The following is a 15,217-nucleotide window of genomic DNA, read 5'->3' on the forward strand; positions in this document are numbered from 1 at the left end:
ATTGCCGATTACAGGAAACGAAAATGAAGTGCGTAGCAGTGCACAGCAGTGCACAGCAGTGCACCGCCACTGGTAAAAGTGCACATGGGTTGCCTATTTGTTTTCCCATTTTTTCTTTTCTTTTCTTTTTTGGAATAATCACTATTCCTGCTTCTTTGATGTGAAAGTATAGCTGTGGAGGTACAGTGCTCGCTCTGTAGCCTTAGGTGACACTTGGCGCTATGTTACTGAATGTGTAACAATCCACAGGTCATAACCTTTCATACCAGTTTCTACAGACCATGTTTATTCTTCTGACCAGACCCAATTGTTAAACATCTTTAGCAGGTTTCTCAACCGTTTGAACAGTAATGCTTAGTACTTTTGCTCTGCGGGCATAGATAGGGGGGCACCCTTGCCTGGTACCTCTGGTTCGAGGCCACAACATGCAGTCTTAGTTGTGCACCAGACCTGTCATCCCAGCCTTCTATTGCGACTTGCTCTTTCAGAGGGCCTTCCATTGTCCTATGAAAACTCCCCATCCTCAAATGTAGGTACACAGCAGATAGAGCAGATGTGGCCACGGGGACCCTTGGGCCACCCCTCAAGGGTGATTCATGCTGCTGCTGTGGGACTCTTTGCAGTGTTGTTGCTTGAGGGGGATGAGGGGTTCTAAGAGCTGCACTGAGCTGTGGCTCTCAGCGCTGCAGCCACACTGGGGCCCTCACTGCTTCAGTGGGTTTGTAAATAATTCCTGCTCCATCACCATTGACAGTGTTACTGCAACAGAGGAGAGAGGGGGCTCTACCGCAGAAGACCTGAATGACCCACTGATGCCGTGGCTTTGGGGGTCTTATTGATGACGCGGTTATTTTTAGTCTCAATGCTGCAGCAAACGTGGGGAGGCTTTGTTTGGGGTCTTACCTCTAGAGAGGATTATTCTGCCACATATGCGACATGATGCAAATGTGCACCCAGTGTAAATATTCTTTGTGCCATGTTGCTATCACCCAGAGAAAACTGAGGGAAGTTAACAACCTTTCAAATCTGATTAGCATGTTAGGAACTGACCCAGGGATTGAGATCCTTGTGGCTGCCATGTTCTGTCTCCTTTATGGACAGTGCACTACTCAGGATGTGATTGAGCAGATAAAAACCAAACATCTTCTTACTATTCACAAAACGTGAAATCCTTTCTATGTATAAATATTTACAACAGTGTAGAATGGCTAGTGTACCCTGAGAAGGTACTGGTTGTAGCATCCTACCAGCACATGCACTCACCAATAAGCATGCCACACATGGAAAGTAGTTTTACACATCTTTATTCTTCTGCGTGTAAGTCAGAACTCAACATTCTCAGCCTGCCTTCAACTCATCTCTCGAATGCTTATGTCACAGGCCTACGGTGTACAGTGTGAACCAAAAGAGTTCCAGCAATCCTTAATTGACAAGATACAACATCTTCCGCTTTGTTAAATAAAAAGTTACAACTTTTTTTCAAAACCAATAAAGACATAAATTAATTAATAAATACACAAAATAAATACATAGATAATGATAAATACAGGCAATTACAATTCTTCAATTAAACATCATGGCTTCTGAAACACACGTCCTGATCGGGTCACTGGAAACTGCAATCTGGCAGTCAAAGTGTCAGCGCTGTGCACAGGTGAGGTGGATTCATCAGGCAGATCCAAGTCACCGACAGCCTGTCTGGACCCAGTCTCCACACGGACATTGATGTTTGTGGAGTGATGGGCCAAATGGCGAAAGGGAGAGGAGTCTCTTGTAAGCGACTTCCGAGGATGCCGGCAGTCACCATGTGTCCTTTTGTGTTTGTGATAGTAAAGGGTTCAGCCTCAAAAGGAGCATCAGACTTTCTTTTCCTGGATTGTCTGACAAGAATTTGATCTCCTCATGTGAAGGTGACATCTCTTGTATGACTTCGGCTGCCAGCATATATTTGAATTTTCTGTTTGTCGATTTGAGGTTGGTCCATTTGGGCAGTTTGCTCGTCATTACTCCTCCAAACATGACAGTTGCAATGCTTATCCCCTGTCGCTAAGTGACGGGTCGAACGGTAAGCTCAAAGAGTCGTGTTTAAAACAGCATTGAGGTTGAATGCAGCATGCTAAATAGCTTTTTTCACAGTATTCATAAATCGTTCTACCAGACCATTGGCCCGGGGACAAAGATGAGTGCTTTTTTTAGGTGATTTAGAAAATGTTTGAATTCTCGACTATTAAAAGGAGGGCCGTTTTCAGACTTCAAGACAGCAGGTTCACCCCACGGCATAAAGATGCCATTAAGTTTTTGAATGACCTTTTCATGGGAAGTTCTTCAGCTGCGCAACCTTCAGCAACTTCAATTGCTCGAGTCAATTGAAAACCTTCTTCTTCAGGAGCTGGTACCCTTTTGGTATGACTTGCATGAATCCAATTAGGCAATCCTGCACAATTTACAGCTGTTGAAGTAGTTAGTATAACCTGATGTGGTTTGTCCCACCTTGGTGCTAGGCACGATTCTCGAGTGTGATTCTTCACAACTACCCAGTCGCCGGGATTCAGATCATGCGCTTGGCTCAGCTGTCTGTTGACTGCGTCTTCCCCAACCTGATGAGAGATAGAATGCACTCTGTCAGCCACCTCTTTGCAATACTACAAAACCAGGTCATCAGTTATATTCAACAGCTTGTGTCCTGGTTCACATGCTTGTCTCATTGCTCTTCCCATGAGTATTTCATGGGGACTCAATCCAGTATTTTTGTCAGGAATACTTCTGAGTCCCATTAGAACAAGCGGTAAAGCATCAGGCCATTCCAGTGGAGCGGATGCACACACCTTTCCGAGTCTTGACTTGATTGTGCCATTGAATTGTTCTTCCACCCCAGAAGCCTCTGGGCGGTAAGCGCAGTGCAATTTTTGTTTGACTTTGAATGCTTCACAAATTAGTTGAATTATTTCATTATTTAAATGAGACCCTCTATCTGATTCATTCGTTACTGGAAAACCAAATCTAGGGATGAGTTCTCTTAATAAGAGTTTGGCCACTGTCAAGCTGTCATTTCTTCGGGTCGGGTATGCTTCCACCACTTTGAGAATAAACAAACTATAACAAGTCCATATTTCAACCCTCGACAAGAAGGCAGTTGAATAAAATCTAGTTGAAGTCTTACAAAGGGACCTTCTGCCTGTCCAATCTTTCCCATACTAACCATGGTTTTCCTGCCAGGATTCATTTGTTGACATGTTAAGCATCTTTGGCAAAGACATTCTGCTAAATTCCTGAATTTTACGTTAAACCAATCTTGTCTGAAAAGTTGATTCATAGCATCTCTGCCTACATGTGTGTCTCCATGATACATCCTAGCCATAGGTGAAAGCATACTGTCTGGCATTACTAGTCTGCCATCATAAAAAACCCACACACCATCTCCTGCCCTTCTTTGACATCCTATTTTCACCCACTCTTCCTTTTCTCTCATTCTACTGCATCCTGCAGATCTTTTACCTCCTCCCAGGTCCCCACTCCTGCAAGTAGCATAAGTTGGCATCTGATTCCAAAAGTTTAAATTTTCTTATTCAGTGCAATTTTATATCTTGCACAGTGCTGGGCAACCTGGTCAGCATAACGGTTTCCGTCTGTCACATAGTCATCTCCTGATTGGTGAGCAGCACACTTAACCACGGCCACCTCTTTTGGCAATTGAGTTGCCTCAATAAATTCTCTCACAAAATTTCCATTTTTAATTAAATTTAATTTTATTGTATTTTATTTACACACATTCCCCAGAACAATTTCGACTTTTAAAATGTTTATGTTTTTCATTTCCATGATCACTTTCAACTAATGCATGAAATGCAGCCACATATATATATGTTTTTTAACCATATTTTATTGGCATTTATACATTGAGTTTAGAAATGGGATCTCTGGTTGGCTAAGGCTTGCGCCAAAGCCAGGCAGAGACCACCACTCTAGTCAGGGCAAGGGAGTTACATGCCAAAGATAACCCGTGCTCACCCGCTTGGTAGCTTGGCACGAGCAGTCAGGCTTATCCCGGAGGCAATGTGTAAAGCATTTGCGCACGCACACAGCAACAACATCCCAGGCACGCTACAAAAGGAACTCCACACAAGGTTATATCAAAAATAGCCTTTGTATTCTCATAACACATTAGAATAGTAAACACATAATATACATGCTGCCACCTGGCACTGGGTCATATCTACAAGGGATTATTTACACCTGACAGGGCCAACTGGACCACTGTCAGTACCATCACAAAGTGAATTTAGTAAATTTAGAACTTATCATAAACATAGAACACAACCAGTAACTACTGGTAACCACTGTACTTAGCATCAGCCTGTAACATAAACTACATTATGCACAGTATCACATCAGGCACGAATTACATTCTGCACCAACCTCACCAGCATAAACACATTATGCAATCCTCTCACAAGTCTAAACACATTAGACCCTAATCTCCTAAACATAACTTGCACTTAGGAAATAAAACACAGTGGAGAATATCTCAAAACTAACCATAGTAGGTACAACCTCATAATCATAAAAAAAACACATTTAGAGGTACAAACCATGGTGCGTAAATCATACTACATACATTACATTTCCTAGCACCATATAACTCAGATTAGGACTTGGCGCTCTATAATCCTAACAGTCCCCCCCTGGCCAACTGACCATCTCAAAGAGGGGCTCAATGCTCTATGTCTCAAGAATCAAGGTTGCTGCCTAGCAGCTGAATCCAATTGCACCATGGCACAAACCTAAACGGTGCAGCTGGCACTAAGTGCTGCGCAGCTGTGAAGAAAAGAGGGCAAAATGAGTGCATCTCACTCCTAACTGCAAAAGGACATGCCCCCAAAGTACTGTAACCTAAACGGTGCAGCTGCCCACTACTTGCTGGGCAGGTAGGAATATTAAAATGCGGGATGGGCTCTCAGTGGCCCATAAAACAACCGTGCCCCCTTCGTTTGAGCCACACGGGGCTCTGAAAATAATTATGCCACAACTGGAGCAACCGCGGGCCCCTCTGGCCCTTGAAACAAATATGCTCCCATCGTTGGAGCCACCTAGGCTCTAAGAATAATGATGCTAAACGTTGGTGCCACCTGGGCTCTAAAAACAATTATGCCCCGTCGTTGGAGCGGCCTGCTGCAAGACGGGGCCACTCAAAATGAGGAAATGGCCCTGTGCCTCGAAGGGCACCAACAACATGGAGCCCCAACTCATCGGGCTCACTGGGACTCCTCTGGTCTCCCGCGATGCTCCCGGGTGCTCTGTTCTTCGCCCGGTCCCTCTCATGGGACCGGGACTTCGACCTGGAGCCTGCGAGGCTCCCGGTGGTCCAAGCTGCATGCGTGCAGCACTGCCACGGCCCCCTCGATGTAGAGGGCCAACACATCCCTCAGCAACTTCACCTGGGCCCCCTCCTGGGACTCCCCTTCACTATGGCCGTCACCGCGGGGCTCTCCCCCAAGCATGGGAGTCCCGCGTCATCACCTCTGGTGGGCTCCTTCTTGCTTGGCAGTAGGCCCCGCCCTCGTCCCAGGCAAGGTTGCCTGACTTCCGGGTCGCATTTGGCAGCTGCCCGGAGAAGGCTTGCACAAACAGCTCGGGCTGCAGCGGTGAAACGCAGAGTGGGCTCCCACTCCATTAATAGCTATAAGGCAGACAATGAGGGGTAGGCTCCTTCCTAAATTAAAATATGAAGTATGGTGGACACCCGCAGATTTAAATATCGCAAAATAAGTGGGGTGGGCACCCGCAAGATACAGAAAGATGTGGGGTGGGCACCTGCTGTTGAGGCATCTCGGGGGGAATCCCTAGGGTGGGGATTCTCTCCTAAAGGGACTGCAGCTCAGCGCTGCGCAGCCCCCAGGCTCTCCCTCTCCTGGGGAAAAGCCAATCAAGAGTGCGACCAGTGCACAGAAAGGATGCATAAAGTCCTGAAGAATTAAGGAAAAGGAATCAAAGTCAGTCCCAGTAAAAAGGTCCTCAATGGTAAAAAAAGGCAATGCAGGGCCCAGGGAGGCAAGTCCTCATGATAGCCCCCCCTGGGCCCCAGCAGCAGCACGCCCTGGCAGGAACAGCAACCAAGAACTGAACATTTTCATGGGGTCACAGCCCCTATATTTATACAACATTTTCCCTTTGTGCAAAGGTGCAGGGTTTGGGGTAACCAGATACAACTGGTTCAGGGGAGTTTTGGAGCACTTTGTTTTGCTCAGCTCCTCTCTCCTTTGTCAGGTGGGGGCTCAGGGATTAGACGCACCACAGGGGGCGTAGCCGGCATTGTGGAGGGAAGGCACAGTCCTATTCAGGTCCCAGGTGCAACTCCTCCCTCCCATCTACATGCAGATCTCTCCATTCACCACCGGGCAGACTCACCCTGGCTCCTGGAATTCCCCAGCCCTCTCAGCTCCTGTCAATCACAACCAGAGATGCAATTCACATCAGGCAGGCAGACACACAGCACACAGAACTGCCAACTTCTAAAAGTGGCACTTCTCCACTAGTCACCATAAATCTGCGCACACCATTGCCCAGCATTTATTCTCACGAGTTCGCACATACTAAACTTGACCCTGCACTTCTCTCACATCAGGAATTACCATGGACACACATATCCCCCATGCATTCCTATGGGAGGGCAGGCCAATCTCACCACACGCACTCAGAGAGCGCATGCACTTTACACTGGGCCACAGTGCTAAAGTGCGCAGAGGCCAAAAATCACTACCACTATGTCAGAGCTTAAGGCAAAAAGTTCAGGGGTGAACCTGATGAAAGTGCCAAATCCAACACATTGACAGTGCATACAATAGTACATATCCTGGTTCAGTCTCTGATGTGCCTTTATCTATAACCTTTACCAAACTAACTATCCCCCCTCCCCCCCTTCAGTTGCTTGCTTGCTAATAAGTGAAATGAGGAAGAGGTGTGTGAGGAGGTTGCTGGGCTCTAGGGCCCCAGTAAGCAGCCGTTGGCCCGCTGTTTCTGTTGCCGCCCTCGGAGTGTTCCCTTCGCTGTCAGCCCTCTGCATCTGCTGCCACTAGTTCCCCCACCAGATCCTCCCATGCCCTGGCTTTCTCTATCGTACCTATTCCCTTGCTGGCATCTCGAAGTAGCAGTCTCCCTTCCGCCCCCGCACATCTTTCGAGCTCTTTTCTCCAGATAGTGAGTCTCGGCCCGCCCGCCGCCTTCCAGTTCCTGGCTATCTCCTGCTTAGCTAATGTGTAGGCAAGGTCCTGGAACTTTCCTGTCACCCTATTTCTAGCTGTGTGAGGGAACCACCCTAGCAGGAAGTGTTCTGGGGTCTGTGGAATTTCTTTGTCAATCAGGTCGCTTATGATATGTCTAAGTTCCCCCCAGAATATTTGCAATATTGAGCAGCTCCAGAACATATGGAGTATGTGCGCCTCTCTTTCTCCGCACCTGGGGCATCTGCTGAGTCCACGTCGAAGTACCTCCTAATGCGAACCAGCGTTAGATATGCTCTATGCAGCAAGTAGTAGTTAATTAATTTGAAGCGCGCATTCCGAGACACTTTCGGGGTGCATTCTAGGATTTTGTACCAGTCTTTCTCAGGTATTTGTTTACCGAGGTCCTCCTCCCATTGTGTTCGCAGGCGCTCTAGCGGTTGTTGCATATCCTGCTGTATTGCTCTATAGAGACAGGACACCGTCTTGATCCTTCCTGCTGATAGCGTGACATATCTGCATCCAGCCAGGGCTCTCGGCTCTGCATTCCCAGTCTTCCAATGCGTCCAAATCCTGCGTGTTAGGGCTCTATGCTTCAGGAAGTGTCCCCCCCAGCAAGTCATATGCGGTTTGCAAGTCTACAAAGGGAAGGAGCGCTGAGTCGCGATATAATTCGCCCATCTCCCGCAGTCCTGCCTCTACCCAGTCCTCCAGTCCTGCCCAGTGTTCCAACTGAGGGAGATAGCGCAGCATCATGAGTGGTATGTCAGGGGAGTAGGGAGTTACCACGCCCACTTTCCTAAGATACCTGGTCCAGCAGCGCACTATCACCTTAGCCGCCTCTGTGTCCCCAGCCAAGGTGCGATGCACTCGGAAAAGGATTCTCACTGGCGTGGCCGTGTCTGGCGCAGCAGGATCCTGCTCCCTGTCCAGTTTTGATCCGCCGCTAGCCACTGTATTAGCCAGTATAGTTGTGCTGCTAGGTAGTATGCCTCAAGGTCCGGCACCTCCAGTCCGCCTTCTGCCGTGGAGCGTCTCAATATTGTCAATGCCACCCTCCATCTGCCTGCACCCCAGATAAACGATATAATCTTGGAGTGTAGCTCCCTGAACATTGCTTCCAGAATCCATACCGGCAGTGTTCCGCAATAGTATAGTAAGCGCGGCAGTGTTACCATTTTCAGGACTGCCACCCTTCCAGCCACAGATAGCGGAAGCATTCCCCAGAAGTCCATTGCTGTTTTTGCCGCCCTCATAGCCCTTCCTACTTTACCATCCAACAGGTCTGCCGCACCACAACATATTTTAACACCTAGGTACTGCAAGCAGTCGTGCTCCCATCGCAGTTGTTCTAGCGTAAGCGGTGGAGGGGTATCTGGCGCAAATGGATATAGGCTGGATTTTTGCCAGTTGACCCTGAGACCAGACATAGTGCCGAACCGAGCCAGAATGCTACGCGCGCCCTGCAACTCCTCAGCCGTGTTGCGCAAGAATATCAGGAGGTCATCCGCATATCATGCGATATAGTGCTGCCCTATCATCGTCTCCAAGCCCCTGTAGTCCCGGCCACTCCTGGCCCTGCTCGCCAGCGGTTCCATGGCCAGGGAAAACAGGAGCGGGGAGAGGGAGCATCCCTGCCTTGTGCCCCTCTCCACCCACAGTCTGGATGAGAGAATCCTCCCAGTGCGGACGTGGGCCGTAGGGGATGTGTACAGGAGCCGCACCCATTGCAGAAATCCTTCACCCAGCCCCATCCTGGTTAAGACCTTGCATAAATATTGCCACTCCAGGCTGTCGAATGCTTTTTCGATATCTACTGCAAATACTGCCGCCTCTTGTTTGTCATACCCATCTGAGTCCATTACTGCCAGGAGCTGCCAGATATTTATGGCTGTGTTCCGCCCTGGTATGAATTCCGCCTGATCTGTGTGCACCAGTAGGGGCATGTGTGGCACGAGACGCGCCGCTAGGACTTTACTAAGGATTTTATAATCCATATTCAGCATGGACAGTGGCCTGTAGGCCGTGTAATCATGAGGTTCCTTCCCGGGCTTAGGTATGGGGATTATAAGGGCTTCTCTGGCCCTCTCAGGCAGCTCTCCCAGTTCTCAGGCCCCCTGGTACATCGCAGCCAATTGGGGGGCCAGCTTGTCTGTGTAAGTTGCGTAAAATTCAACAGGTAGGCCATCTGTGTCCGGGGTTTTGTTTCTTGCCATGCCCTTCATAGCGACCCGTATCTCCCGCTGCGTAATATCAGCCCCTAATAATTCCGCCACCTCAGGGTTCAAAACTGTTAGTGGCAGGTCAGCTAGATAGTCCCCAATGTCTGCCAGTTCGCATATGCACATCTTCATGTAAAGGTTAGTATAGTACCGCTCAAAAATCTAATTGATCTTATCTGGCTTAAAGTGCCTGGCCCCCCCTTCGTCCTCCATCCTGTGGAAGTCAGGAAAACCCTCTGCATTTATAGCTGGCCAACATCATGCACAACCCCATAAACATATTGACTATCAGTAAACATGGTTTTTCTCCAATTTTTCCCAATTTTGCATGCGTTAATTAAAGCAAATAATTTGGCTACTTGTGCAGATCTGACTTCTGGTAAATAGGATGCGTCGACTATTCCAGCCAATGTATATACAGCGTAAGCAGCACTTAATCCTCCCTCCTCGTGTCGCATGCATGAGCCATTTACAAAAAGCTCATGATCTGCATTTTTCAGGGGTTCCTCTTGTATGTCAGGACTCGGTTTGGTGCTAAGTTCAGTCACGTCAAGAAATTCATGTTAAACCTCATCTTTCACCTCTTCTTGGTATGGATCAGGTAGTAAGATGGCAGGGTTGAGAACAGTACACCTCACTATAGTCACGTTTTCAGCCCCCAGTATTATTCTCTCATATTTGGTTAGCCTACTGGGAGTAAGGTACTGTGTTCGGATTTTCGTCAGCAAAATCACAACTGAATGGGGAACGTATACCTTTACAGGGTGTCCCATCACAATTGACTCACTTTGTTCTATGATCATACAAGTTGCAGCTACAGCTTTCAGACAACCTGGCAATGCGCATGCCACAGGGTCCTAGAGTAGCAGAAAAATACACCACTGGTCTTCGCATTAATCCATGTCTCTGTGTCAGGACTGTGAGTACACGATTATCTCTCTCATAGCAGAACAATGCAAATTCTTTTGAGTATTCTGGCATTCCCAAAGCAGGTGCTTCGCAGAAACAATTTTGTAATGCTTTCATCATCCCACTCTATGGGGTCTGTTGCTCTCCTTTTGGTCATCTGTATCAGGAGAACCCTACAATTCACTGCCTACAATATCCTACGACCCTAATAAACATTCTTATTTCTCCTTGGGTTCGTGGCAACTGCATTTGTCTTATTATTCTGATTCTTTCTGAGGTCACCTTTCTAATTCCTCCCTCTATTTGATGTCCCAGGTATTTGACTGAGTTTTTACACAACTGAAGTTTCTCAGGGGACACTTTGTGTCCACCTTTTGCCAAGTGATTTAGCAATGCAATTGAATCAGTGACACAGTTATCTCGAGTGTTCGACGCAACCAATAGGTCGTCAATGTATTGCACCAGGACTGATTCTCTGGGCAACACAAGAGATTCATGACTTCTTTTGAGAATCTGATTAAAGATTGAAGGACTTTTAGTGTACCCGTGAGGCACATGATTCCACATGTAAACATGCTCCTCGAATTTAAATGAAAATAAAACCTGACTGTCTGGATGCAATGGAATAGAAAAGAATGCATGACATAAATCAATTACTGTGAACCAACCTGCTTTCCATGGTATCTGGTAAAGAATCACAGCTGGGTTGGGCCCCACTGGGCAACATGGTACAACAATTTTATTAATTGTTCTCAGGTCTTGAACCACCCTATATTTCCTGTTAGGTTTCTTAATACCAATTATAGGTGAGTTACAAGGGCTACTCATTATTTCTTTCAAAATGCCTTGTTCGACTAATTGCTCAATCTCTGCTGTAACACCTGCCTTTATTGCAGGACTTATTTTGTATTGTCGAGTATTTGGATAAATAGCACTTTCTTTCACTGTCACTTTTACGGGATCAACATTCGCCATTAATCCTATCTCTTTCCCAGTAAAATCCCATATCTGTGCATTTACAGTCAGTTTGACTTCAGCAGGCAATTCATCTTTGGTTATCATTGAATACATTTCATTTACTTCTGTTCCTTGTTTGGCTAACATGAACTTGTTTACTCCGTCTTCATCTAGGGTTTGTATTGCAATACCATCCGGTGTGCAATATATGGTGCAATTCATTTTGCACAATAAGTCCCTTCTAAGCAAGTTTACAGGACTTGAGTCACAAACTACAAATTTGTGCATTTCTTTAAAATTACCAATTTGCACCTCCATGGGTTCTGTGATCAGGGTTCTAATCTGTATGTTCAAGACACCTACTACTTGGATGGCTTCACCCGAGAGGGGCAGGCTAGGAATGTATGCTGTTCTCACAGTAGACCTGGTAGCACCAGTGTCCAACAAGAAAGTGATATAATTTCCTTCTACCTTACCCTCTATGTATGGACCTGACTGATCTACCGGTAGGGATACGCCAAGTACGCACTCCCCTTCCTCCCCCCTCAGGCACCGACATTCCTGCTCATAATTGAGAAGTGGGTCCTGCAAAAGAAACTGAAAGGTTACAAAATTTTTCTTACCACTTCCTTCTGGGAATCCTGTGTCCACACTGTACTTGGCTTGACTGACAAATTTTTGCTTAGGGGCAGGTGGCAATTGACTCTGAAGATCTATACCCTGTTGCATTTGACTCATTAACATCTCATTCTGTGTCTGTGGATTTAAATTTTGATTCGGCCATTATTAATTAGTACAAATTTACACTTGTTTTTCCAATGCCCCAACTTCCTGCACCTGTGACAGGGAAATCTTTTCTTTACCTCTACCTGGCACCCGTGACAGGGACACCTTTTCTTTGCCTCTTACCGGTTCAATCTTCCCTGTGGCTTACCCCCATTATTTTCACTTTGACCTTGCACCCTTCCTTGATTTTCTGACTTTTATTCAATAGAATTTCTTGCTGTTCAGCTAATTTTACTTGAGCCCACATTACTTTTTCTTCTAAGGCTTTTCGTCTGTTATCAATTTCATCCCCACAATATTTGGCATAATTTCGTCTTTGGACTTTGATTGCCAACATAACATGTGCTGCCTAAACATTTGAGGTATACCCAATCTTAACCCTATTACAAATCGATACACAAAATGAGTCATGTCCTTGTTCTCTATACTTTCAAAACCACTATACTGTTTGAACACCTGTAAAAGGCGTTCGTAGAATGCATGTACAGGCTAATTTTTCTCTTGGGTTGTTCTGTCTATTTTTACGCAATCAGTTTCTTTCAGGGGAATTTTATTCTTCAAAAAAGGGATCACCTGGTGACATTTTTCATTACATCTTCTGACGGGGCTCCTGTCTTTGAATCTCTTGGCTACTCTTCACTAGGCCAATCTACGGTAATTTTACACTCCGTCCACAAATCCACTGGTACTACTATGTCAAACAGACCATCCAGATCTTTTAACAAAACCTTTGAATCTTTCACAAACCTCTGAACTTGTCTGTACCACTCCACTGGTTTCTCTCTCAGTTTAGGAAATTCATTTGTAAAAGACAAAATATCCTGTCTAGTCCATGGTACATGTATGTACCCCCCTCCGGGTACTTCCCTCATCGGATACAACCTCTCAACCTTTTCTGTTTCTCACATTGAATGTCGTTCGATTTCCCAGTGCTTCTTCCTTTCTCTTTGTCCATCTAAATTTCCATTTGTCAAGATCTCCCCATTTTTGTAATAGAAATGATAACTCTCTGATCTGTAATTTTCTTCCAGACACATTCATGTTTTCCAAATCCTTATCAGAAAACTCTGCTCTATAGGGTTTCTGCAACACCTTTGACCTCCCTATGTCAATTCCCATTTCAGATGCCAGATTCGTCAGTTTTTCATGAAATGTTTTTGTATTTCGGTTGATGCTTCTACAAATAAACAATAACTCTTCCTCACTGTATGTGTTTAATCTGTCTAGACCCACATTTCCGGCTACCATTTCTTTAGATTCTACTCGCAATTTGAAAATGTCTAATATTGTTGGCTGTGGCTTTGGCTTCTCTATTTCTTGAGACCATCTCTCTATATCTTCTCGGGTTACTAGTGTGGCACTTCCTGTTGAGGTTTGCAATCTAACTTCCTATGAACAACCGGGCAAATTCCTCCTCTGGGTTTCCATTATTGGTTCAATTATGGGTAAATCCATTAATGATATTACTGATTCACATTCACTTGCTTGATCATCTAATATTACCTTTTCTTTTCAAGGTTCTATGCTTGGGGTAGGCATTACAGCAACTTTGGGAGAGTTTGACTTTTCGCCATACAATGGGACTACTGGCATGGTCAATGCTTCAGGATGTGCGCTTATCTGAGCTATTTTCTGGATCAATTCATCTCTATTCCTATTTATTGCTTCCTTTTCTTTTTCTTGAAGTACCCTGTGTGTTGTGTCATGTACTATTTGTGGAATCAAAGGTGTTCCTATCATGGGGGCACTAGGGGTCATTCTATTGAATCCTTCATTATAAGGGGGAGGACTTTTCATCAATATGTCTTCTAAATATCCTTCTTCTATTTCTCCGCTACCCGTCATGGTTAAACGCTTGCCTTTCTCTATACATTTGCCTCCAGTCTGCTCTTCTAACGTTAACATTGGATATAGGCCTTCTGCCACCATGGCCTGTCTCCATTGTTTAATTTGACTATCTCTAGTCTCTCGGGGAAATTTTGGATAATATTTGCTTAGGGTACTGTTACTTCGTGGTCTATCACGTTCAAAGGCTTCCATTTCCCATTCTTCTAAAGCCTCATACCGGGTCAATCTAGGTCTGGGTTCTAATGCATTCATCTGAGTTCTTAAGTTATACAGTATTCTCCCATTAAAGCTTCCGTACTCAGGAAATGCTAATATTCCATAATCTTTTGTATATTCTACCCAATTTTCTAACCGTACACAGGTATGATAGCCTCTTTCCACCATCATGTATGATGCAGGCGTATTTGGGGGAGGAATAAGAATCCCTTCTCTACAATGGGTTTGTCCTTTTTAAAATAATTCTTAACCTTTTGCATAAATGACATCTTTCTCTTTTTTCCATACATTGCGTGCTTGTGCTTGCTAAGATACTGTTCGTAAGCAAACCATGTACATCTTCTGTCTGGACGAGTCCCTTTTCATGTTGGATCATACATGCAAACTCCACTATCTATTGTTATTCTTGGGATTTCTATTTTTGTGACCAATCAGACGCTTGCTTTAATTCTAATGATTCTCCAGTACCAGCGCGTTTTCTAGTCTGAGGACCAGTCAACTTCTACTCTGCTCGATCGCTTAGCCAATACTTGCGCGGCTTTTCTGTGATGTCAGTATCACTCCTTACTACTGGCCCCTCCTTTACAATTTCACATCAACTACACGCCCGCTGTTTCAACCAACGGCGTCAGTGCAGCACCCTCAACTGGCCCATCCTTTACAAAATCATGCGAAAACTTATTTTTCTCACAAATTCACACAATTTTTCGTTAATTACCAACGTATTAAACATTCGCTATTATGTCTGACCCACTAATTCAAAGAATACTAAAATTTCTTTCACTGCGAGTAAAACCCTTCCGCTTACTCTTCACACACTGAGTAAAACCTTTCCGCTTACTCTTCACACAAGCATCAGAGAGCCTGCTACTTCTTCAGTATTACCCATTCTAGGTGATATAAGACCAAATTTTCACCAGCGAACTCCTTGCTACCAATTATTCTCACTAACATACAAGAAATGAATCCCTAACTTAGTGCTTCTAGTCCTGCGTAACTTTGAGCACTTTCTCGATCCAGACCAATAACCTCACTGCAGTGTGGCTTTCATTCACCACCCGC

Source organism: Triturus cristatus, chromosome 7, assembly GCF_964204655.1.
Source record: "Triturus cristatus chromosome 7, aTriCri1.1, whole genome shotgun sequence".
In the NCBI taxonomy this organism is placed as follows: Eukaryota; Metazoa; Chordata; class Amphibia; order Caudata; family Salamandridae; genus Triturus; species Triturus cristatus.